General features: G+C 36.4%; 1 long non-coding RNA gene across 1 annotated transcript in view; it reads right to left on the bottom strand.

The window, feature by feature from the left end:
* LOC147914505 (uncharacterized) overlaps window positions 1-10338 on the bottom strand; it is a 38799-nt gene extending 28461 nt beyond the window's left edge. The window contains exon 1 of the long non-coding RNA XR_015555174.1: window positions 10220-10338. This is a non-coding gene — a long non-coding RNA (uncharacterized LOC147914505). The remainder of the gene's footprint in view (window positions 1-10219) is intronic.
* Window positions 10339-27525: the final 17187 nt, after the last annotated feature.

Below are 27525 nucleotides of genomic sequence, written 5' to 3' on the forward strand. Positions count from 1 at the left end.
AAGGATTATGATCTTTAGCTTTGTACTCCAGAATGTGTGAGATAGTTGTTAAGTTTGATAGTACCAGCCCAGTGCAAGGACCAGTGTTGTAATTCCCAGCATTCTCAATAGCAACTATTCTAGTATTATGAATAGAGAATGAGCTGAATTACTAATAGTCAATGAAACAGTGTGTGGCCTACATGTCAGAGACAGTTAGTCGTGCTCAATAAATGACCCAGCAGGTAATAGAATTCAGTTAAGTTACTTTATCATTGATATATTTTGGTCAATGAGATTACAATTTCTTTATTCATACTATAGCAATGATGTAAGTCCGATTTATGTCACTACAATTTCTTGTCCAATAGACTCCCTGTCCTCTAGCCTTATTAATATAATCCTAAATTATTTAGAACTAGAAAAGTGTTCAGTTTCCTTGGCTCCTTTGCCTCTAAGAGTTGTCATGTGACAAAGTTCCAGCCAATGAGATGTAATCAGAAATTGAATTGGGGTGGGGGGGTCATGAAAGTCATTTTCTCTTGAAATAAAGGGACAAACTCAGCTGGTATGAGCGTGATGACCTCCTCATTTCTTTCTGCAGCTTGAACTCTGTTGTGAGGCAGCAGCTTGAGAGTGCGAGGAAGGAAGGAGGCTCGGTTAGTTCCTTTTTGCAACATGGAACTGTCTTGAATGGCATAGTTCTAGATGTTTGTGTTATGTGAAAAAACAATTTGATTAAGCTAGATAATTGGGCTTTTTCATTTGTAGCCAAACATAATCCCAACTACTGCACTGCACACTTTTCAGATCAAATCCAGTATATGGTAAAAGAAGTAAGGTACAAGTATCCTTATTACCATGAAGGTCTGTCCTTCGGGATATTGGTGATCATAATACGTGTGATCAAGTCTTCTACAGCTGTTGTCCATTGGGGAGCACCAAACTCTGCAAGGTCAAGGTCAAAGCCAATGTTACCCTCTAGTAAGCTTTCTATGCTCTGTTGTTTACCAAGATCTTCCAAATCTGAAATCAGAAGAATTTCCCTGGAATAATTAGGGAAACATCATTTGTTTGGCTTTTGCTTTTGGAACAATGACTTATTTCAAGATTTGAAAAGACAAATGACTGATCAGGCCATTCACCAAGAAAAAAATGACATAAAATTAATTCCAAATGCAAATATCAAGTCATATATATGTATAAAATTTCTAATATGTAGTTCCATTAAATTTATTTGTGTTGTGTGGCTTGCATTTTATAGTTTAATTATCTGAATCTTCTGAACTTTTACTTCAATTTTGAAAATGAGGTTTTACCTTTTTATTTATGCAGTAAGTAGTTTCCTGTCAAGCTCAGCCATATGTTTGGAACTTTTATTAGTTTAGCTGTTAAATAATCATTGAGAGTTTATTGTGTGTGATAGACATTATCTTAGCTATAGTTGGCTTGCACAAGCTTTGAAAGCCTGTTGTGCTCCTCTCTTCCCAATTCTGAATTTAGTGACATCACATCATTAGCTTGAAATCTGTGATAACGGGAATGCTTACACCAAAGAAACTGGCAAATGCTACAAATCAATCTGTGTGTGTTTCATGGCGGGGGGGGGGGGTTGCTACTAGCTGTTAAGCACTTACCAGCACATCACTACAAAGGATATAAACTTAACTAAGACACCACTCTACCCTTAATTTCTTCAATGAATATTAGCTTAGCCTAATTTTACGTCATATACTTGCTAGGTTCTGTGAAAATTGCAAAGGTATGCTGTATGACCTTTTCATTCATTCACAAAAATTTTTATTGAATGCCCACTACAAGCAGACATGTATTTGGAGTTTACATTCTAGTGGGCAAGGTCTTCTACTCAAGATGTTTACAATATAACAGGGGACATTCCATCTGCTCTCAAACCACTGTAATGCAAGGCAGCGTGTGATAAAGGCCGGGGAAGGTGAAGTTAATGGGTAATGGAATTCTGAGCAGGAGATGGCACTATGAGTGATCTGGTAAACTATACAATGCTTCACTGAAGTAGTACCACTGGTCCTGAATCTTGACATTTGGAGAAGAAATTCTTAGATGAAAGGGGGTGCGGGTGGTGGGCAGATTACTTCTTTGCTATTTCTAACTTATTTCTGTTATTTTTTCATATTTTATTGAAATAATTTTTATGTGTCTTTTCTCCGATTAGGCTTTGAGAACTCTTCACAAAGCAGAAGATGAATACTAATCTGTTTTGGTTTCTGGCACAGAAATTGTCTTGTGAGTGTCTGTCACAGTTCAAGGCCCAATAAATGCCTCTGGACTGAATTCAGGTGGGAGAAATAAAAGGAAAATTCTAGCCATGCTTAGGAAAGGGTGAACAGTATAATTTGGCTGAATGAAAGATTGTGGGAAGTAAAGTGTATTAAGAGAGATAAATAAGAAAATGAGGTGAAGTCAAATTATAAATTTAGTACATAGACAGAAACTGACCTTTATTTTCAGTGAGCATTTAAAAAGTATTTAGTAGTAGGGGAGAGTAATCAAAGCATGCTCTAAATCTGACAGCTGTACTTGAAAGTGAATTACAGTGTAGAGGCAGCAATGAACATTTGGAAAATAAAGAAATGATATAGGTAGCAAATCAAAATAGCCTGAACTACCAAGGGAGCACAAAGCAATAAAATGATAGAATATAGTAGACTTCAAGGTAGACAAAACAGGAGAATTTGGTATCATATTGCACGAGACAGGTGAGTGAGAAGAAAAAATTCACACATTTATGGGAAGCTAATTTTAGACAAAGGAGACAAAAACATACACTGGAGAAAGGAAAGTCTTTTCAATAAATGGTGTTGAGAAAACTGGACAGCTACATGCAAAAGAATGAACGCAGACCACCACCTTACACCATACACAACAATTAAATCAAAATGGATTAAAGACTTTAATGTAAGACCTGAAACTACAAAACTCCTAGAAGAAAACATAGACAGTAGGCTCTTTGACATTGCTCTTAGCAGTATCTTTGGAATATATCTTCTCAGATAAGAGAAACAACAGAAAAAAAAATAAACAAATGGGATAACATCAAACTAAAAGACTTCTGCACAGCAAAAGAAACATCAACAAAATGAAAAGACAACCTACCAATTGGTAGAAGATATTTGCAAATCATATATCCAATAAGGGGTTAATATCCAAAATATATAAAGAACTCATATAACTCAACAACAAAAAAACAAACAATCCAATTAAAAAATGGGCAGAGGATCTAGGCAAACATTTTTCCAAAGAAGATACACAGATAGCCAACATGAAAAGATGTGCAACATCACTAATTATTAAGGAAATGCAAATCAAAACTATAGTAGGATATCATCTCATGCCCATCAGAATGGCTATTATCAAGAAGACAAGAAATAACAAGTGTTGGAGAGGATGTGGAGAAAAGGGAACATTCATATACTGCTGGTGGGAATGTAAACTAGTGCAGCCACTGGAAAGCAGTATGGCTATTCCTCAAAAAATTAAAAATAGGGGCCAGCCTGGTGGCATAGTGGTTAAGTTTGCTGATTCTGCTTTGGCAGCCCACAGTTTGCCGGTTCAGATCCTGGGCACAGACCTACTCACTGCTCATCAAACCGTGCTGAGGCGGCAACCCACATAGAAGAACTAGAAGGACCTACAACTAGGATATACAACTATGTACTGGGGCTTTGGGGAGAAAAAAGAAAAAGAGGAAGATTGGCAACAGATGTTAGCTCAGGGCCAATCTTCCACAAAAAAAAAAATTAAAAATAGAACTACCGTATGATCCAGCTATTCTACTTCTGGGTATTTATCCAAAGAACACAAAAACTTATTAGAAAAGATATATGCACCCCTATGTTCACTGCAGCATTATTCACAATAGCCAATACTTGGAAACAACCTAAGTGCCCATTGACAGATGAAAGGATAAAGAAGATGTGGTGTATATATATACAGAGTGGAATACTACTCAGTCATAAAAAAAGATGAAATCTTGCAATTTGTGACAACATGGATGGATCTTGAGGGTATTATGCTAAGTGAAATAAGTCAGATGGAAGACAAATACCTTATGATTTCACTCGTGTGGAAGATAAACAAACACACAGATACAGAGAACAGATTGGTGGTTACCAGATGGGAAGGGGGTGGGGGGAGGGCAAAAGGGGTAAATGGGCACATTTGTGTGGTGACGGATGGCAACTAGGCTCTTGGTGGGGAACACAATGTAGTCTACACAGAAGTTGAAATATAATGATGTACACCTGAAATTTACATAATGTTATAAATCGATGTTACCTCAATAGATAGATAGATAGATAGATGATCTTAGAAGTTCTGAGTCAAAGTGAGTAGTCTATTTGAATAATTAAGGAGTTTAAAAAGATACTTTTATTTTTGTCTGTTTATATTTTCAAGGATGTGAGTTTTTAGCAATGTGAGTTTGACTATTAGATGCTTTATAAATATGTAAGACATTCATTAAGAAAAAATAGAGTTTAATGAATTGTTCAACACATACACACTTATATATATAGCTACAGTTATTTGCAAAATAGCATGGCATATATTTAAAAGAAAGCCTTATTTATAACATTGAATTTGTCAGTAAAAGTATATAGCACAAGGGGGTAGTGGGGAGTGCAAAAGGGGTAAAGGGGCACATATATATGGTGAAGGATAAAAACTAGACTATTGGGGATGAGCAAGATGCAGTCTATAGAGAAACTAATATATAATAATATATACCTGAAATTGCACAATGTTGTAAACCAATATGACCTCAATAAAGTAATTTAAAAAAGTATACATAGCACAAACAAAATTTAGTGTCTAGTTTGCTTTTGTCCTTAGTCACAATTTCTATGATCACCAAAACCAATAGGGTTGCAAAAGAAATTATCCATGTTCCATTAGCTCATGAAATATTGGTAAATTTTTCTAAGTGTCCTTTGGGGTTGTTTAGTAGTAGTCATTTGTTAAGATGAAAAAAAATCACATGGCTAATCAAATTAATATGTTATTCACCAAGAGACTAGAAAACAATTGATCTGTTCCCCAAAGTTCCATTGAACTTATGTGAGTTTCACATATAGCATAATGACTGTATTTTTTCCAGTTTTACTGAGATATAATTGACATACATCACTGTATAAGTGTGCAGTATAATAGTTTGGCTTTCGATGAGCAACCTAGAAGTGTACCTTATCCTATAAGTGCATAGTTAATGAGATTGATGGTTTTTATTTAAATGGCAATAGAACACAAAGTCAAGTTTTATTTACATCTAATTCATTTGCTTGACTTTAGTGTGAAATGGTTATAATGACCCTTTCTTGGTGGCATGTTAACCCTTTCTTCCCACTACCTATTTAATAAAAGTAGGCTATTCTCATTTCCTTTGTTAAAATAAGGTTGAGTACCATGTCTGTACAACCACCTATGAAATCACTTTTTCCATTAAGTAAAAGATGCAGAATAATATTTGACTTTTTATACCTCAGAGGAACATTTTTGAGAAAGAATAACAGTTTTAAATGCTTTGAGTTGTTAAGAACAATTTCTGCTCAATAGTTCCAAAGTATTGTTATGATGATGAATGTCTGAAGGCAATAATATGAACCATAATTTTATGATGCAAGAAATAGGAGAAGAGACCCTTAGAGTTAAAAGACTAAAACTGGTAACTAGTATGATATAGATTTCTTTTAACTGCTATCAATTCTTTAGGGCCCTAGATATGCTTAATGAAGATGCAGGTTTACTATTCTTTGACTTCTCATGAAAAAAAAGACATCATACTTAATTTTCATCAAAGTTTCTTATCTATTTTGAATCCTTAAAATATTCATTTCAGGAAGGTATAGCTAGGGTATGTGAGAGTGTGTGTTTGTATGTGTATGTGATTGCCAGGTATGATTATTGTTAAAATATATAAGAATATGAAGAATTATGAACCTGATTTAAAGAATCATCTGATAACAGCAAATAACAAGGCAAAAATTGACTGTTAAGGGAAGTGATGTCAGCATCATGGTGGAGTGAGCTCTTCCCTTAGACACTTCCCCCTAAGATACAATGAAAAGGACACTCATAAACCAATAGAGGACATTTACACAACACGATAGACATCTGAGAGATCCATGCAGCCATACGTCTGAAGGTGGAGGTGCTGGACCCCCAAGAGGCAGTGGAAGGAGGTAAGGGGATCTCCTCTCCTTCCCCGAACAGCAGTGATCTAGGCCATGGGACTGAGTGTGGTTCTGAGAGGAGAAGGGGGAAAGGGTAGCCCTCCACAGGAATGCTTTCACTCTTGGAGTTGCCTCCCAGCCCATGGGAACACCCCACACTGAAGAGGCTGAGCAATCATGGGGGTGTCTTCACCAAGCTGAGAAGCCTAGGAGAGCAGATAGCAAGTGTAGAGTGAGAACACCCCCAGGATCATGCACACAAAAGACAATGCCCATTCCCCCACCTGGTTCACCAGCTAGACCAGTCAGCCAGAGCAAGGGACCCCCGCCAGAGCGCCTGTGCACCTATGTGGCTAAAGCAGTGGTGACCAACAGGCAAATGCAGACAGGCCCTGTCAGCACAGCTTCCAAAGGACTGGCACAGCTGCCGGGGATCATGGCAGGCTCAGAATACACAGCTCCTGTCCCCCTCCAGTGGTGACAGGTAGAATCTACGACCAGATACCTCTACTATGCGATGGCACAAATCCATCCCATCAAATAGTATGAAGACGTATATTAACACTACAGACCAGAAGGACAATGACAAGTACCCAGAAATAAATCCTGAAGTCACAGAAATTTACAATCTAAATGACAGAGAATTCAAAAGAGCTATCGTAAAAAAACTCAATGATTTACGAGAAAACTCAGAAAGACAGTTCAGTGAAATCAGGAATAAAATTAATGAGCAGAGGGAATTCTTCACAAAAGAGATTGAAACTATAAAAAAAATCAGAAATGTTGGAGATGTTAATGAATGAGAAAAGAAAAATTTGGAGTCCTTAAATAATACAGCTAATCTGGAGGACAGAATTAGAAATTTAGAGGACAGAAGTATAGGAACGCTTCAGATGGAGGAGGAGAGAACTAACACTAAAAAGAAATGAAGATATTCTCCGAGAAATATCTGACTCAATTAGGAAATGCAACATAAGGATCATAGGTATTCCAGAGGGGGAAGAGAAGGAGAAGGGAGCAGACAGCTTGTTCAAAGAAATAATAGCTGAGAACTTCCCAAACCTGGGGAAGGAGCTGGAATTACAAGCAAATGAAGCTAATAGAACTCCTAATTATATCAATATAAAAAGATCTTTTCAGGGCTGGCCCAATGGCATAGTGGTTAAATTCATGTGCTCTGCTTTGGTGGCCTGGCATTTGCAGGTCCTGGGCGTGGACCTACACATCACTTATCAAGCCATGCTGTGGCAGGCATCCCAGATATAAAGTAGAGGGAGAGGGGCACAGATGTTAGCCCAGGCCCAATCTTCCTCAGCAAAAAGAGGAGGATTGGCAGTGGATGTTAGCTCAGGGTTAATCTTCCTCACACAAAAAAACAAAAAAAGATCTCCAAGGTGTATATTAGTAAAACTGGCAAAAGTCAATGACAAAGAAACAATATTAAGGGCAGCAAGGTAGAAGAAAACAACCTAGAAAGGAACCCCATCAGACTTTCAGTGAATTTCTCAGCCGAAAGCTCACAGGCTAGGAGAGAGTGGAATGGTATGTTCAAAATTCTGAAAGACAAAAACTTTCAGCCAAGAATACACTTTCCAGTGAAAATATCCTTCAGATATGATGGAGAAATAAAAACATTCCCAGATAAACAGAAGCTGAGGGAGTTCATTGCCACAAGACCCCCTGTACAAGATGTGATCAAGAAGGCCCTCATAACTGAAAAAAAAAAAAAAAAAAAGGATGTAAAAAGCCTTGAGGAAGGAGATAGACAGACAAAATCAGAAAATTGCAGCTTTCTATCAGAACGGGTTAGCAAACACTTACTTATAACATTAAAGATAAAGGGAAGGAAAACATTAAAAATAACTATAATCACTTTCTTTTAATCACAAACTCACAACACAAAATGGAATAAGTTGTGACAACAATGACAGATGGGGAAGAGAAAAGGGGTGGAACCTACTTAGACTAAGGAAATAAGAGACTATCAGAAAATGGACCATCTCATCTATAAGATCTTTTATACAAACCTCACAGTAACCACTAAACAAAAAATCAGAGCAGAAACACGAGTCATAAACAAAGAGAAAACTGAGAAAACCATCATAGAGAACCACCAAACTGAATTGGCAGTTGGAAATACACAGGACAAAAAACAAGGGAAATACAGAATAACCAGAAAACAAGTGATAAAATGGCAGTATTAAGCCCTCATATATCACTAATCACTCTAAATGTAAATGGATTGAATTCACCAAAGACAGATACTGGCTGGATGGATTAAAAAACAAGACCTAACAATATGCTGCCTCCAGGAAACACATCTCAGCTCTAAAGACAAACACAGGTTCAGAGTGAAGGGATGGGAGATGATACTCTAAGCTAATGGCAAACAAAAGAAAGCAGGTGTTACCATACTTATATCAGACAAAGTAGATTTCAAGATAAAAAAGGCAATGAGAGACAAAGGTAGGCAGTATATAATGAAAAAAGGGACATTCCACCAAGAAGACATAACACTTATACATATATATGTACCTAACACAGGAGTACCAAAGTACATAAAGCAACTATTAACAGACCTAAAAGGAGAAATTAACAACAACACAATAATAGTAGGGGACCTCGACACCCCACTTACATCAATGGATAGATCAACCAGAAAGAAAGTCAACAAGGAAATAGTGGAATTAAATGAAAAACTAGACCAGATGTATTTAATAGATATATATAAGAACACTCCATCCTAAAACAGCAGAATACACTTTCTTCTCATGTGCACATGGAACATTCTCAAAGATAGACCATATGTTGGGTAACAAGGCAAGTCTCCATAAATTTAAGAAGATTTAAATCATATCAATCATCTTTTCTGACCATAACACTATAGAACTAGAAATCCACTACAAGAAAAAGCTAGGAAAGTGACAAATATGTGGAGACTAAACAATATGCTACTGAAGAACAAATGGATCATTAAAGAAATTAATGGAGACATCAAAAAATATCTGGAGACAAATGAAAATGAAAATACACCATAACAACTCATACGGGATGCAGCAAAAATGGTCCTAAGAGGGAAATTCATAACAATACAGGCCCACCTTAACAAACAAAAAGATCTCAAATAAGCAATCTTAAACTACACCTAACAGAACTAGAAAAACAAGAACAAACAAAGACCAAGTCAGTAAAAGGTGGGAAATAATAAAAATTAGACAGAAATAAATGAAATTAAAAACAAAAAACAAAAAAAAAAAAAAAAAAGAAAGGATCAATGAAACTAACAGCTGATTCTTTGAGAAGATAAACAAAATTGATAAACCCTTAGCCAGACTCGCTAAGAAAAAAAGAGAGAAGTTTCAAATAAATAAAATTAGAAATGAAAGAGGAGAAACTACAATGGATACCACAGAAATACAAAGGATTATAAGAGAATACTATTAAAAATCACACGCTAACAAATTGGAATACTATTAAAAATCATATTCCAACAAATTGCCAACTAGAAGAAATGGATAGGAGGAGGGGAGTCAAGATGGCGGCGTAGGCAGACTCTGAACTCACCTCCTCCCGTGGACACAGCTAATTTACAACTACTCGTGGAAAAATTACCCCTGAGACAGAACTGAAAACTGGATAAGAGGAACTCCTGCAACAACGGACAATCCTAACTGAGGTGGAAGAGGCAGAGACTCCCTTCCGGAGAGGAAAAACGCCGCCTTCACAAGCCGCCAGCTTCACGGCCGCCGGGAGCAGCTCACAGGTCCGCAGCCTCCCTGGAGGCGCGGGGCCCTGAGCCGGGGAGCGCCCCCGCTGTGGGCATTTTGTGGACCCAGCACAATTGAGACGAGTGGCAAAATATCTGACTTTGCCTGCTACTAAAGCATTGGGGAGCACCCCCAGAAAACCCGGTTCACAAAGAAACTAAAACTGGCTCTTAAAGGGCCCACGCACAAACTCACCCGTTCCAGAAAGCATCCTAAAATCACCAGAAAGAAAGGTGCACAGTGCTTTGGTGACAAGAGACTCACCTAATAGGCCCTGAGTGCATCTCAGTGAGGGGTGAGACCTCTCCAGGGACTGGGACATTGGCAGCGGCCATTGTGGCCCGGTGTGGGCGTGCTGACACAGTCGCCATTGGAGTTCTCCCTTAGGCCTGCTAGCCCAGGGTCTGCTCCACCCGCTAGAGCACCGATTTAATCCAGCTCAGCCAGGGCAGGCAGCCCACCCTAGACACTGGCCCCACCCAACAACAAGCCCTCAGGCAACGTGTGGGCCTGCATAGATTGGTGTCTGGATTCTCTGCAGCCTGGCAACTGAGCCGACTTCAGTGGGGCAAGGTGTGTACAAGGAGCGGGTGGAGAGTGTGGGGCTCCCGCCGTGGAGAGACTGGGTCCGCTTGGGGAGGTCAGGGCGCTCACACAGGGCAGGACTGTGTTGACTGTGTGTGTGGACCTGTGGGCAACAGGGCTTGTCAGCTGCAGAAGATTTGTGCTTCTCAAAGACCCACATAGGAGGTTTGCCCCACCTTCCAAAGCCTGAAACAATTGGGTGCTCCTGTGCCTGAGGCCAGCCCCACCCAGCTGCAATCCTCAGAGAGCTGACAAGAGACCTAATAGGCTAGAGGCTTACAGCAATTGTAAGGCCCTGAGCCTAACAACCTGCCACGCTGGGGGCCTACTCAGTTAAAAGAAATACTGCAACACAAATGTGGTATTAGAACTTGCAGCCAACTGTGCTGGGGCTCCCCACACCTGATAAAGAGACTGAAGGGCCCACAACAACCACAAGCAGCTGAGCATTACAACAGCTGGCCAGGAGCATAACTCAGCCTCCCTAGGCGCCTATAGGGAGAGCTAACAGGCCACAATAGAAGGACACACGTAGCCCACATAGGGGTCACCCCTGGAACATTGAGAACTGAGGGAAGCACACTGGAAGCCTCCTAAGGCATCACTTACATAAGGTCACCTATCCAAGAACAGGAGACGTAGCTGACCTACCTAAGACATAGACACAAGCACAAGGAAAGAGGCAAAATGAGGAGGCAAAGGAATACATTCCAAGTAAAGGAACAGGACAAAACCCCAGAAAAGGAACTAAGTGAAACAGAAATGAGCAACCTACCCGACAGAGAGTTCAAACTAAGAGTTTTAAGGATGCTCACTGATCTGGGGAGAAGAATAGATGAACTCAGTGAGAATGTCAACAAAGAAATGGAAGATATAAAAAAGAACCAATCAGAAATGAAGAATACCATACTGGAAATGAAAAATTCATTAGAGGGACTCAAAAGCAGAGTAGAGGATACAGAAGAACGGATCTGTGAGCTGGAAGAAAGACTAGAAGAAATTACCCAAGGTGAACAGGTAAAAGTGAAAAGAATTAAAAAGAGTGAGGACAGTCTAAGGGACCTCTGGGACAACATCAAGCACACTAACATCCGTGTTATAGGTGTCCCGGAAGGAGAAGAGCGAGATAAGGGGTCAGAGAATCTATTTCAAGAAATAATAGATGAAAACTTTCCTAACCTAAGGAAGGAAACAGACATCCAGGTACAGGAAGCACAGAGAGCCCCAAACAGGATAAACCAAAAGAGGCCCACACCAAGACACATCATAATCAAAATGTCCAGAATTAAAGATAAAGAGAGAATCCTAAAAGCCGCAAGAGAATGTCAAGTTAAATACAAAGGAAACCACATAAGGCTATCAGCTGACTTCTCAGCAGAAACCTTACAGGCTAGAAGAGAATGGCACGATATATTTAAAGTGCTAAAAGGAAAAAACTTACAGCCAAGAATACTCTACCCAGCAAGCTTATCATTCAAAATGGAAGGAGAGATCAAAATTTTCCCAGACAAGCAAAAATTAAAGGAGTTTGTCACCAAGAAACCAGTGCTACAAGAAATGTTAAAGGGACTGATTTAAGGGGAAAAGAGAAGACCACAAATAGGAAAAATTATCTATTTCCATGATTAGAACGTAATGGATACAAATGCACAAAAAAGAGGTTAGATATGATATCAAAAACATAAAAGGAGGGAGGAGGGGAGTTAAAGAGTACAGCTTTCAGACAGAGGTCAAACTAAAGTGACCATCAATTCTGTATAGAAGAAGTAAGGAACAGAGAAGGACTACTAAAACATTGAGGGAAAAAAAAAAAAAAGTTAAAAAATGGCAGTAAGTACATACTTATCAATAGCTACTTTAAACGTCAATGGACTAAATGCTCCAATTAAAAGGCAGAGGGTGGCTGACTGGATAAAAAAACAAGACCCATGTATATGCTGCATACAAGAGACACACTTCAGACCTAAAGACACTCACAAACTGAAAGTGAAGAGATGGAAAAAGATACTCCATGCAAATGGCAATGAAAAGAAAACTGGGGTAGCAGTACTCATATCAGACAAAATAGACTTTAAAACAAAAACTGTAAAAAGAGACAAAGAAGGGCACTACATAATGATCAAGGGAACAATCCAACAAGAGGATATAATACTTGTAAATATCTACGCACCCAATGTAGGTGCACCTAAATATATAAAGCAATTATTAACAGACATAAAAACAGAAATAGACAGTAACACAATAATAGTAGGGGACTTTAACACTCCACTTACACCAACGGATAGATCATCCAAACAGAAGATCAATAAGGAAACATTGGCCTTAAACGACACACTAGAACAGATGGACCTAGTAGATATATACAGAGCATTCCATCCAAAAACCGAAGAATACACGTTCTTTTCAAAGACACATGGAACATTCTCCAGGATCGATCACATATTAGGCCACAAAACAAGTCTCCATAAATTTAAGAAGATTGAAATAATACCAAGCATCTTTTCTGACCACAACAGTATGAAACTAGAAATCAACTATAGGAAGAAAATCAGAAAAGCCACAAATACGTGGAGATTAAACAAAATGCTACTGAACAACGACTGGGTTAACGAAGAAATCAAAGAAGAAATCAAAAAATACCTGGAGACAAATGAAAATGAAAATACGACATGCCAGAATTTATGGGATATAGCAAAAGCAGTTCTAAGAGGGAAGTTTATAGCTATACAGGCCTATCTCAACAAACAAGAAGAATCTCAAATAAACAATCTAACAATGCACCTAAAGGACCTGGAAAAAGAAGAACAAACAAAGCCCCAAATCAGTAGAAGAAGGGAAATAATAAAAATCAGAGCAGAAATAAAGGAAATACAGACCAAAAAAAAATACAAAAAATTAATAAAACCAAGAGCTGGTTCTTTGAAAAGATCAACAAAATTGACAAACCTTTAGCTAGACTCACCAAGAAAAAAAGAGAGAAGGCACAAATCAGTAAAATCAGAAATGAAAGGGGAGAGGTTACAACAGACACCTCAGAAATACAAAAGATTATAAGAGAATACTATGAAAAGCTATATGCCAGCCAATTCGACAATCTGGAAGAAATGGATAAATTCTTAGAATCATACAACCTTCCAAAACTGGATCAAGAAGAAATAGAGAATTTGAATAGACCAATCACCAGTAAGGAGATCAAAACAGTAATCAAAAACCTCCCCCAAAATAAAAGTCCAGGACCAGACGGCTTCCCTGGTGAATTCTACCAAACATTCAAAGAAGACTTAATACCTATCCTTCTCAAATTCTTCCAAAAAATTGAGGAGGGCGGGAAGCTCCCTAACTCATTCTACGAAGCTGACATTACCCTGATACCAAAACCAGACAAGGACAACACGAAAAAAGAAAATTACAGGCCAATATCACTGATGAACATCGATGTGAAAATCCTCAACGAAATACTAGCAAATAGCATACAACAATACGTTAAAAAGATTATACACCATGATCAAGTGGGATTTATTCCAGGTATGCAGGGATGGTTTAACATTCGCAAATCAATCAACGTAATACACCACATTAATATAATGAAGAACAAAAATCACATGATCATCTCAATAGATGCAGAGAAAGCATTTGACAAGATACAGCATCCATTTATGATAAAAACTCTGAATAAAATGGGTATAGAAGGAAAGTACCTCAACAAAATAAAGACCAAATATGAGAAACCCACAGCTAATATCATCCTCAATGGTGAAAAACTGAAAGCTATCCCTCTAAGAACAGGAACCAGACAAGGATGCCCACTGTCACCACTGCTATTTAACATAGTATTGGAAGTCCTAGCCAGAGCAATCAGGCAAGAGATAGAAATAAAAGGGATCCAAATTGGAAAGGAAGAAGTGAAACTGTCACTATTTGCAGATGACATGATTTTATATATAGAAAACCCTAAAGAATCCACCAGAAAACTTTTAGAAGTAATAAACGAATATGGTAAAGTTGCAGGATACAAAATCAACATACAAAAATCAGTTGCATTTCTGTACACTAACAACGAAGTAGCAGAAAGAGAAATTAAAAATACCATCCCATTTACAATTGCAACAAAAAGAATAAAATACCTAGGAATAAACTTAACCAAAGAGGTGAAAGATCTGTACACCGAAAACTATAAAACATTTCTGAAAGAAATTGAAGAAGACACAAAGAAATGGAAAGATATTCCGTGCTCTTGGATTGGAAGAATTAACATAGTTAAGATGTCCATACTTCCTAAAGCCATCTATAGATTCAATGCAATCCCTATCAAAGTTCCAACAATATTTTTCACAGAAATAGAACAAAGAATCCTAAAATTTATATGGAACAACAAAAGACCCTGAATAGCTAAAGGAATCCTGAGAAAAAAGAACAAAGCTGGAGGTATCACACTTCCTGATTTCAAAATATAGTACAAAGCTATAGTAACCAAAACAGCATGGTACTGGCACAAAAACAGACACACAGATCAATGGAATAGAATCGAAAGCCCAGAAATAAACCCACACATCTATGGACAGCTAATATTTGACAAAGGAGCCAAGAACATACAATGGGGAAAAGAAAGTCTCTTCAACAAATGGTGTTGGGAAAACTGGATAGCCACATGCAAAAAAATGAAAGTAGGCCCTTACATTACACCATACACAAAAATTAACTCCAAATGGCTTAAAGACTTGAATATAAGACCTGAAACTATGAAACTTCTAGAAGAAAACATAGGCAGTACGCTCTTCAACATCAGTCTTAGCAACATCTTTTCAAACACCATGTCTGACCGGGCAAGAGAAACAATAGAAAAAATAAACAAATGGGACTACATCAAACTAAAAAGCTTCTGCACAGCAAAGGAAACCATCAACAAAACAAAAAGACAACCTAACAATCGGGAGAAGATATTTGCAAACCATACATCTGATAAGGGCTTAATCTCCAAAATATATAAAGAACTCATGCATCTCAACAACAAAAAAGCTAACAACCCAATTAAAAAATGGGCAAAAGACCTGAACAGACATTTCTCCAAAGAAGATATACAGATGGCCAACAGACACATGAAAAGATGTTCAAAATCACTAACTATCAGGGAAATGCAAATCAAAACTACAATGAGATATCACCTCACGCCCGTCAGAATGACTATAATTAACAAGACAGGAAACAACATGTGTTGGAGAGGATGTGGAGAGAAGGGAACTCTCATACACTGCTGGTAGGAATGCAAACTGGTGCAGCCATTATGGAAAACAGTATGGAGATTTCTCAAAAAATCAAGGATAGAACTACCATATGATCCAGCTATTCCACTGTTGGGTATTTATCCAAAGAACTTGAAAACACCAATTTGCAAAGGTACGTGCACCCCTGTGTTCATTGCAGCATTATTCACGATAGCCAAGACTTGGAAGCAACCTAAGTGCCCATCAAGGGACGAATGGATAAAGAAGCTGTGGTATATGTACACAATGGAATACTACTCAGCCATAAGAAACGATGAAATCCAGGCATTTGTGACAACATGGATGGACATTGAGGGTATAATGCAAAGTGAAATAAGTCAGAGGGAGAAGGTCAAATACCCTATGATTTCCTTCATTAAGTAGTAGATAATAACAACAATAAACAAACACATAGGGACAGAGATTGGATTGGTGGTTACCAGAGGGGAAGGGGGGAGGGAGGAGGGTGAAAGGGATAATTCGGTACATGTGTGTGGTGATGGGTTGTAATTAGTATTTTGGTGGTGAACATGATGTAATCTATGCAGAAATAGAAGTACAATGATGTACACCTGAAATTTTTACAAAGTTATAAACCAAGGTTACTGCAATAAACAAAAAATTAAAAAAATAAATAAATAAAAAAAAAAAGAAATGGATAAATTCTTAGACTCATACAACCTTCCAAAACCGAGTCAAGAAGAAACAGAGAATTAAAATAGCCCAATCACAAGTAAAGAGATTGAAACAGTAACCAAAAACCTCCCAAAAATAAAAGTCCGGGACCAGATGGCTTCTCTGGAGAATTCTACCAAACATTCAAAGAAGATTTAATACCTACCCTTCTCAAACTACCAAAAATTGAAGAAGATAGAACACTTTCTAACACATTCTACAAGGCCAACATTGCCCTGATTGCCAAACCAGAGAAGGGCAATACAAAGAAGGAAAATTACAGGCCAATATCATTGATGAAAATCCTCAACAAAATATTGGCAAACCAAATATAGCAATACATTAAAAGGATCCTATACCATGATCAAGTGGGATTTATACCAGGGATGCAGGAATGTTTCAACATCCACAAACCAATCCATATGATACACCACATTAACAAAATGAGGAATAAAAACCACATGATCATCTCAATAGACACAGAGAAATCATTTGACAAGATCTAACATCCATTTAGGATAAAAACTCTCAAAAAGATGGTTATGGAAGGAAAGTACCTTAACGTAATAAAGGCTATATATGAAAAACCCACAGCCAACATCATACTCAATGGGGAAAAACTGAAAGCCATCCATCTGAGAACAAAAACAAGACAAGGCTGCCCACTCTCACCACTCTTATTCAACATAGTACTGGAGGTTTTGGCCAGAGCAATTAGGCAAGCAAAAGAAGTAAAATGTATCCAAATTGGCAATGAAGATGTGAGACTCTCCCTCTTTCAGACAATATGATTGTATATATAGAAAACCCTAAAGAATCCATCAGAAAAATAATAGAAATAATCAGCTACAGCAAAGTTGCAGACTACAAAATCAACTTACAAAAATCAGTTGCATTTCTATACTTTAATAATGAATTAATAGAAAGAGAACTCAAGAATACAATCCGATTTACAATCGCAACAAAAAGAATAAAATATCCAGGAATAAATTTAACCAAGGAGGTTAAAGACATATACAATGAAAATTATAAGACATTATTGAAAGAAATCTATGATGACATAAAGAAATGGAAAGATATTCCATGTACATGGATTGGAAGAATAAACATAGTTAAAGTGTCCATACAACTTAAAGCAATCTATATATTCAATGCAATCCCAATCAGAATCCCAATGACATTCTTCAAGGAAATAGAACAAAGAATCCTGAAATTCATTATGGGGCAAAAAAAAGACCTCTAACAGATAAAGTAATCCAGACAAAAAAGAACGAAGGGGGAGGCATCACAAGCCCTGATTTCAAAATATACTACAAAGCGACAGTAATCAAAACAGCGTGGTACTGGTACAAAAACAGACACACAGATCAATGAAACAGAATTGAAAGCCCAGAAATAAAACCACACATCTACAGACAGCTAGTCTTTGACAAAGGAGCTAAGAACATACAATGGAGAAAGGAAAGTCTCTTCAATAAATGGTGTTGGGAAAACTGGACAGCCACATGCAAAAGAATGAAAGTAGATCAATATCTTTCACCATACACAAAAATTAACTCAAAATGGATTAAAGACTTGAAGATATGATGTGAAACCATAAAACTCCTAGAAGAAAACATAGGCAGTACAGTCTTTGACATAAGTCTTAGAAGGATGTTTTTGAATACCATGTCTACTCAGGCAAGGGAAACAAAATTAAAAATAAACAAATGGGACTTCATCAGACTAAAGAGCTTCTGCAAGGCAAAGGAAACCAGGAACAAAACAAACAGACAACCCATCAACTTGGAGAAAATATTTGCCAATCATATATCTGACAAGGGGTTAAGCTCCAAAATATGTAAAGAACCCATACAATTCAACAACAGAAAAACAAACAACTTGATCAAAAAAATGGGCAGAGGATATGAACAGACATTTTTCCAAAAAAGATATACAGATGGCCAAGGAGCACATGAAAAGATGTTCAGTATCACTAATCATTAGGGAAATGCAAATCAAAACTACAATGAGATATCACCTTACATCTGTTAGAATGGGTATGATTACTAAGACAAAAAACAACAAATGTTGGAGAGGATGTGGAGAAAAGGAACCCTCATACACTGCTGGTGGGAATGCAAACTGGTCCAGCCACTATGGAAAACAGTATGGAGATTTCTCAAAAATTAAAAATAGAAATACCACACAACCCAGCTATCCCACCACTGGGTATTTATCCAAGAACACGAAGTCAACAATTCACAGATGCTTATGCACCCCTATGTTCGTTGCAGCATTATTCACAATAGCCAAGAGGTGAAAGTAACCCAAGTGCCCAAAAATGGATGAGTGGATAAGGAAGAAGTGGTATGTATATATGCCATGGATACTACTCAGCCACAAAAAAGACAAAACCATCCTATTTGCAACAATGTAGATGGGCCTTGAGGGTATTATGTCAAGAGAAATAATCCAGACAGAGAAAGACAAACACCGTATGATTTCACTCATATGTGGAAGATATACAAACACATGGACAAAGAGAACAGATTAGTGGTTACCAGAAGGGAAGGCGATTGAGGGGTGGGCATAAGGGGTAAAGGGGCACATATATATGGTGACTGACAAATAACAATGTACAACTGAAATTTAACAATGTTATAAACTATTATGACCTCAATAAAATTTTTATAAAAGAGAGAAAACAACTTGACCGCTAAGGGGACATATAATATTAGACTATGGTAGAAACATAATGAAGATAAATAAGTGGAAAATACTTGAACTACCTTTTTTTTTGTCGTGTGCATTTAGTAACATTATACAAATGAGGAAACAAAATATCACATAGGGAAGCAATCTGAGATTTCTTTAAATGTAGAATAAATGGTATAAAATCTGTTTGGGAGTTAAAAACAGTTGTGTGGAGTTGAGTAGGGCCTGTGTTTATCTCACTGAATTTTTATTTCTGACTGATTAATAACTCCATGATTTTTGAGTTTCTACTCAAAGTGAACACGCAAGTCACATTTTAATTTACTTTTCCCCATAGCATGATGTCGCTGCTTTTGAAAAAGTTAACACTGATTCTGAGTTGGCCACATTGAGAATTTACCCCCTTTCCCTATGTGACTGATTGCCTTCTTCAGTTACAAGCCAGTGGACAGAACATGCCCTTTATTGAAGGGATGATTAGAGGTTAACAAAATCTAGCTTTCCCATCAGAAACAAATACCTTTATGTTAGGTGGGCAGAATCATTGATGATGTAGCTTAGGAATGGAGAATATTACGCCCACAGTGCATAGGAGGGCAGTTATGTGCATTTAAAAATGGTAGTCTAAAATTGATCCAAATTCTTCCTAGAATTTTAATCTACCGTGATAATTAAATAAACTATACTGATGCTTCAAGGAAAATTAAATGATAGAACAAAAATATAATTCTTAGAATAATCAATAACTCTGGTTATGTCTTAAAATCTGCCTTTTTTTAACTTTTAATGATGCCCAAATGTATATTAAGAATCTGAAAACTCTTTGCTACCACTCTGGTCCCATCCATGGATATCTTTGGCCAGAATTACTGCAATGACCCCCCAATTGGTCTCCCCTCTTCTACCTTTCATCCCTCCAAGGTGTACTCAACATTGCATCCAGAGTGATCCTTTTAACAGAGATCAAACCACTCCTATTTTTAAAACCCTGAGTAAAAGCAAAATTTCTTACTATGGCCAAAATCTTTATAACATGTGCCCTGCACCCAAACTCATCTCTCCAATCTTATCTTTTACTCTTCTCCTGTCTCACAGCTCTTCAACTGCACTGGTCTTGCTTTCCACTGCCATGCTCGGCATGCTTCCATAGTATGGTATTTCACACTGGTTGTTCCCTCTGCCTGGAATACTCTTTCCTCATATATCCACATGTCTAACTCCCTTATGCCCTTCAACTCACCTTCTCACCAAGGGTATCCAGACCACTCTGAAATAAAATACTCATACCCCTCCTAACCCTGCTCTATTTTACTTTATAGTATTTATCACCTTCTAACTTACATGTAGTTTACTTTCTTATTATGTTTATTGCACTTTTCCCTGTTGGAATGAAAAGTTCACAAGGACAGAGCTTTTTCCTTGCTTTGATCATTGATGAGACCCAAGACTTAGAAAAGTAGAATGTAGTAGGTGCTCAATAGATATTTGTTGAATGAATGAATGAAGACTTTACTACAGTTAAAGGGTTCGGAAAAATAATAACCTCTTACTATATCAAGAAAAATAATTAACCCAACAATAAAGCTTAACTGCCAATTAGTCAGTGAGTATAAATAATTAAACTGCCACTGAAAAACAAGACAGGTACTTATTAAATGTCTACCTTCCTCTGTACGATTTAAATGTGTCATATCCATGCAGATTATAATGAAAGCTATTGAGCAGTCATTGCATACATAGAGATAGATCTTGGTTGACCATAATCAGAGAATTACTTAAGTAAAGGGAAAAAACCACACAACTATTTTTTTAAATACTACGGTCAGTGTAACATCATACCAGTATATTTTAAATAAATATAGAAGTTAGCGTATATTAGACAACAAAATAATCTGAACTCCAAGCTAAAAATATCTTTTCTCTCTTAAGGTCGTTCACTTATAGCAATAATCGTATAGGAACATGGTATATTCATGGTGCAGAAGATGTCTGAGGTTTCAGTTTCTTTAAGAAGTTCTATAATGTCATGGAAAGTCAGTATCGGTTTAGATTTCAGATGTTCTATAAACTCATTCAGTTGAAATGTCTCCTAGCTTCTGCTCTTTGAATAATATAGTTTTTTTAGCTAGAATAAGTCCCTTCAGCAAAGCAACCAGCTGACCACTGAGAGTCCCTCTCTGTCAGGCAGAGCAGTGGGATATACTTCTGTGTCAAAGTCCACAGAAATGGCTGGAAGAAATCTTACAAGCTTAAAGGGCATCATTCTGATAAAAGCAAATGAAATGAGATAAAAGCTGCATTCATTAAACTATTGTTCATTTTGAATATGAGATAAGTTAATATTGGCTGTTTTAAGCAGTTCAATTGTGCATTTGGTCCAAGGTGATGATGTAGCAACTTACTTTTCCTTTGGAAAAAAATGCAGAAAATATTTCAGCTCTTTTTCTTTTTTAAATAAAAAAGACAAGTAAAAAAAGTGAATACTGCTTTTCAAACTTTATCTAACTAAGCACAAAGCACATGGAAAGATGCATAAATATAAAATTAACTTCTTGCTGTTCAGAAAAAGAATTTGGATTTGAGAGCAAGTGAGCTAAAATAAAAACATGCATAATTTACACTACAGATGGGTATATTCTCTGCATTAAATGATACCTAGCAATTTCAAGGGGAAAGAAAATAAAGTGACAATCAACATTAAGAAGGTGGCAGAAGTAATCAAACACATGCCATGTGTAAGAAAAGGCATAATGAAGTTTCCATAGGGATCTTTTTTTCATGACTCAGACACCAAATAACTATTTCACAAGCTTCAGCAGAAGTTCCCAGTGCACTTATCAATAATGCATCCAGCCACAGCTTTAGATATTAAAACAAGAGGAAGTTGACTATATCAAAGATTAGTCAAGTTCAAACATTATAAAGTTCAAACACATTATACTATGGAGTTTAAAACCAGACAAGGAAAATGTGGGAGTGAGGGAAGTGGATTGTGTGCAAATGCAAAAAATACTTGTGTGGAAGGTTCAGAATAAATTAGTAATAAGACAGAAGGCCTTAAATTTTACAAATCAGAGTTAAATTTTACAAATCACACCAAAGATCCCACAGGTGTGAACAAAATGTTAACCATTTAAGCAATATCTATTAGGCAATAGAAAGATGGAGACAGTTGTAATTTAAATTATTTGCCTTGCATGAGATAATTCCATTAGCAACAACTACCGCTGAAAATCACGGCAGAAAGACAAAGCATTATAATGTAGACCTTTAGATTCAGAATTAAAGCACATTAATAAAGCAACAAATTGAAGTTTGCATTTCTAGGTTTGATATTTATAGTTGCATAGTTGCAGAGAGAGATTCAATCTGGCCCTAATCATAATTTATAAATAAAATGTTATTATGGGAAAAAAATCTATCATTATAAGAATAACTGACTGAGAATGTTGTTTGTTGCGCTTTAACAAATACTATAGCAAGTTCATGGTGCTTTAATTTGCTTGGCCCTTACCATTTTATATTGCTTTTTTGTTTACCCTTATGTTTCCAAATATTTCGGGAATGTTTCAGTATATTGAGGAGAATAAAGTCTGCAAAATCCATATTTTCTGATAAATATCTGAAAATTATTTCCTGATTAATTAACAGGGCAAATAAATAAAATGAACATTCTTTGCTTTATGTTTGGTTCTAGGGAAGCCAGCCAAATGAACTTCAAGTCTAGACAGAGTTATTAGGTAGCAAAAATTCAGAAGATTTAGCAGATGGCATTCACATATGTAAAATGTATGGCTTTAGAGTGCCAAAATTTTTAGTTTGGATAAATTTTAGAAACTTGCTCTTGAGGTTAAAGCCATTAGGGCACTATTTCCCAGTTTGGTATCTTAAAGCCTTTGTTTGAATCATAGCTACAGTTTCTATGCTCAGGACCCTCAATTAAAGATGCTAAATCTGATAGAGCCTATATCTGCATCTTTCCCAGGCTTCATTGATTCATATTATACTGTATTTAAATAGCAGGGCAGTCGCGTGTCTCTACCTAACTTTTTTTTTTTTTTGGGAGGAAGATCAGCCCTGAGCTAACATCCATGCTAATCCTCCTCTTTTTGCTGAGGAAGACTGGCTCTGAGCTAACATCTATTGCCAATCCTCCTCCTTTTTTTCCCCAAAGCCCCAGTAGATAGTTGTACGTCATAGTTGCACATCCTTCTAGTTGCTGTATGTGGGACGCGGCCTCAGCATGGCTGGAGAGGCGGTGCATTGGTGGGCGCCCAGGATCCGAACCCCAGGCCGCCAGCAGCAGAGCGCACGCACTCAACTGCTAAGCCACAGGGCTGGCCCCATCTACCTAACTTCTTTATTAGACCCACTTAGAAGTCTTAATTCCAATAAAATTTAAGGGAGAAAAATACGTATTAAGGTAAAACAAAAAATAAAACTGTCCGTTATCTTTTTGTCCATCTAAAAACGCCATCAGCAGGTGTATGTGAAATTAAACAAAATGCCTTTGCTACCTGTTTTAATTTGTATTTTTTCTGTAAATTAAGCCAACTTAAATTATAAATTATTATTTCGTTTTTGTATTTCGGTCTAAAAACAAGTGCAACATAAAGTAAAATTTAAGGAAAGAGAATTCAGGAATATTGACTTTGATTGCTCTTAAATATAACCTAACTTCATTTGATTTTCACATCAAATTCAGCTTCAAGCAGTAAAATATGCCCCACCCTTCTTCCCCCAAAATGTGACCCCTGTAACCAACTTATGATATAGTTAAAAATAGTTATTTGACACAGTTACTTTCAGATATGCTTTCTGAATCCTATGATCTGATTTCACAAATTAAATTTATATACATTTTTATATTATTCATAGATATTTAGTATACTAACCTAAATATTTCTGTCAGTCAATACCAAGCTTCATTGTATTGAAAAGAACTACTAGAGTGTACTGGATAAAAGCAAGAATACTAAAATCAGACTGCCTTGGATGGAATCCCAGAAATTCCAATTATAAGCTATATGATCTTGGGGAAATTATTTCAACATTTTGTGTCCTAGTTTCCTCTGAAAAATGGGGATAATAATGGCTCTGTAAGAGTGTTGCGTGGTTTAAGAGTTAATCCACAAAAAGCAGTAATAATGCTGCCAGGCATATGGTAAGCTATCAATAAATGTTAGTTACTATTAATTTTAAAAAGCCTTTTTTATTCATCCTCAAACAACTTGTTAAGGGAGCTGAACTATTATTTTCCTACTGAAAGACTGAAACATGTTTCAAGCAAGGCATATTTTAAGTTTTTATGAACAGTTATTGAGTACTTTCATTACTCCATGAACGCATAGGTTATATGGGTCAAAAAGATGAAAACATTGTCATACTTGTGTTACTGATATGGTGAAATATTGTTCAACAAGGTAATGCTTTCAGGTTTGTTTTTGCAATTTTTGTATAATTTTTATTTTTCCAGAATAATGCTAGGCAGCAAACCAAAACAATCACATTAAGACAAATGTTTTCAAAATGATAGGATAAATGCATAAATTACAACTCTGCTGATAGGTTAGCTATATGACTCAGACTAGGTGTCTGAAACGAAGAGACTGTACTTTAAAATTCAAGCTTGTTATTTAATTTTATTTTCTGGTAGCCCATTTGATTTATGTGACATTAGCGCACACCGGGAAAGGAACTGTTACAGGTGTAAACAACGCTACTTCATTGCTCCATTTAGTTAAATAAAAAACTAAAGCTACACTGATTAGAAGTAACTTAGATTGTCTTTTGCAACATGGTCATTTTTCTGATTATTACTAGGAGCTTCCTTTTCTCTATAAGCTTTCACTGTTATCTAGAGTTCTTTGTGCACGGATATTATCTCTTCCAAGTGATTAAATGGGCTCTTTGTATATAAAGAGTATTTCCCCAGTATCTAGCAATTCTTTGTTTCAAAATTGAAGTGAGGGAAAACAATCAAGTACCGGGGGAAAGAAAAAAAGAATAAAATGGAACTCTTGAAGCCAGAAGTTCAGAAATCCTTGAAAAAATAGCATTTCATTATAATCAGTAAAATTGTTCAAAACTAGATCTAATCTATTTTAAATTTGAATAATATGCCACAGTTCATTTTAATATAAACATAGAAAGAGCATTCCACTAGGATGAACAAAGAAAGGTTTCTGATTATTTTTCAAAACGTTTATAGTTTTACAACAGATGTTATTAGGCAACTTGAAAGATCTGGTAGACTCATTCCGTTGCCTCTAATGATTGTGCTATCTCATTGTATATATATTTCCAAGTATGAAAACAAATGATTGTGCTCAAAGATAGTCTGTGTAGTGCAATATGTGGTATTATCACAGATTTCAAATGAAAGCAATTAGTAAACTGTAAACATGAAAAGAAAATAGCTGTCAAAATAATATTTAGTTTATCCATTAAAAGATAACTTTTATTTTCTCTGCATTTGTGGTGAAATTAAAGATCGATTACAGCAGTGCAATAATTAAGAGATTATTTTTAAATATTTTCATGACAGTAGATTTCTTAAAATGGAGTTGAATTATCAATGAGAGAAGAGAAAACATAAGAGTGGATATGTATGATGCTATGCTATAATAATCCAATTACTTTCCACAGCGCAGCAGAAATACATGCAATTTCCACACCTGGTAATATGGTAGGGTGTTATTTACACAGTTTGATTCTGAATATATAGTCAATTTTTTTTTCATTTCTGGGCCTATTCTTTTCTCCTTCTGTGTCTCTAAGTTAAAAGTGACATTTCTTTCAACCTGCTGTTTGGCTTGACAAACAACATCATTGCTTCTTCTCCAGGGATAGACTTGATTGAAGGGGATGGGGCAAGTAGGGAAGTAAAGTCTGTTTTCCCTGTTGCTCGGGTAGTGACTGCTGCTGACTTCCCATAAGGGAGATGACAGCAACTTCATGGAGTCTTTGCAATTTCATATTTGCCTGAAAGAAGGGACATATAAAATTTAAACCATTTAAACCGCTTACAGGAGCCATATACAATATGGATTGGAAAGAGAAGGAATTCTATTTAAGCTTAATCCCCCGTTTCAATTTGGCAACTCTCCCACTGAAGAATGTTAACATTTGAAACTTACTAGATCGGAAAGGAGTTATGCTGTTTTGACTAAGGGAGAAAATTTTTCAGATTTTACCATTTGCCTGTCAGAAAAATACATTGATTTTGTAGTTGAATTCTTAGTTCTTAGAAACACTAAATTGACTGTATTTATTCAGATATCTATGCTCTTTATATTGTTTGTAAAAATGGAGAGATTATATTTGTTTCTGGAAAATGTTGTTTATTGTGAAGTCCATGAATTAAATAAACAAGTAGCAAAAAAAAAAAAATAGCATGCCAATTTTGAGAAAATACAGTGAAATAACGTTCTGATGGGCAGGGATTTTTTTTTTTTTTCTGTCAAATCATTTGATTCAAAGTAATTACCTTCATGTCTATACAATTGAGATGCATTAATTATAACTAACAGAGTTTTGGTTTATTAAAGGGAACGCTAATAAAATGGGCCCAATTTGCCACATATTTCTTTCATTCCTGTTTTCTAGGACTCTTTCATTTTGATTCATCATTTAAGCCAAAACGAGGTATATTTATTGGACACATTGTGATTTCTGTCATCTGCCTGTTAAATGCCCAGATATTTTCCAAATGTGCTGTCTGGTCATTTGGTGTTGTGACATTTTGTCACATATTGATGCTCTCACATCACCCTCAAGAGCACCAAAATATATCCTCCAACACTTGGCTTAATATAATGCTATTAGTTTTATTAAACCGATGTACTAAATACAGTACTACTAGCTGTTTTCCCTAGAGACACTCTAACAAAGAACCACTGACAGTCTATTATATTTAACTTAATGCTGAGGTGTCTAATATGCTTTCAGGGGTAAATATATGTTTTTATAAAATGTTGGTAAATATAAACCATAAGTAGTTCAATAATTTTTAAAATCTAAGAGGGACTTAGATTATTTTATGTATTGTCTTATAAAAGTTATAGAATTAGTAAATAAATCAAAACAATAAAGAGAGTATTAGTTGCCATTGCTCTATACTCATTCACCATGATCGATAAAAGGAATAGCGTCGTTTTTTGGCCAGAAAAACATTTCGTGTCTCAGTCTGAGTGTGACCAATATATTCATATATTCAGAATATTAAAGAATTTCAAACTTGAATGTATTTTAAAAGGAAGACCAACAGAGTCAAAGGAAGTTTACAGAGGATGAAATGGGTGTGTATAGATGTGGAATCACTTATCCCAGCTCACACAGCTAACATGGAGA

This window comes from Ceratotherium simum, chromosome 19, assembly GCF_057802395.1.
Source record: "Ceratotherium simum simum isolate JZ-2026a chromosome 19, ASM5780239v1, whole genome shotgun sequence".
Taxonomy (NCBI): Eukaryota; Metazoa; Chordata; class Mammalia; order Perissodactyla; family Rhinocerotidae; genus Ceratotherium; species Ceratotherium simum.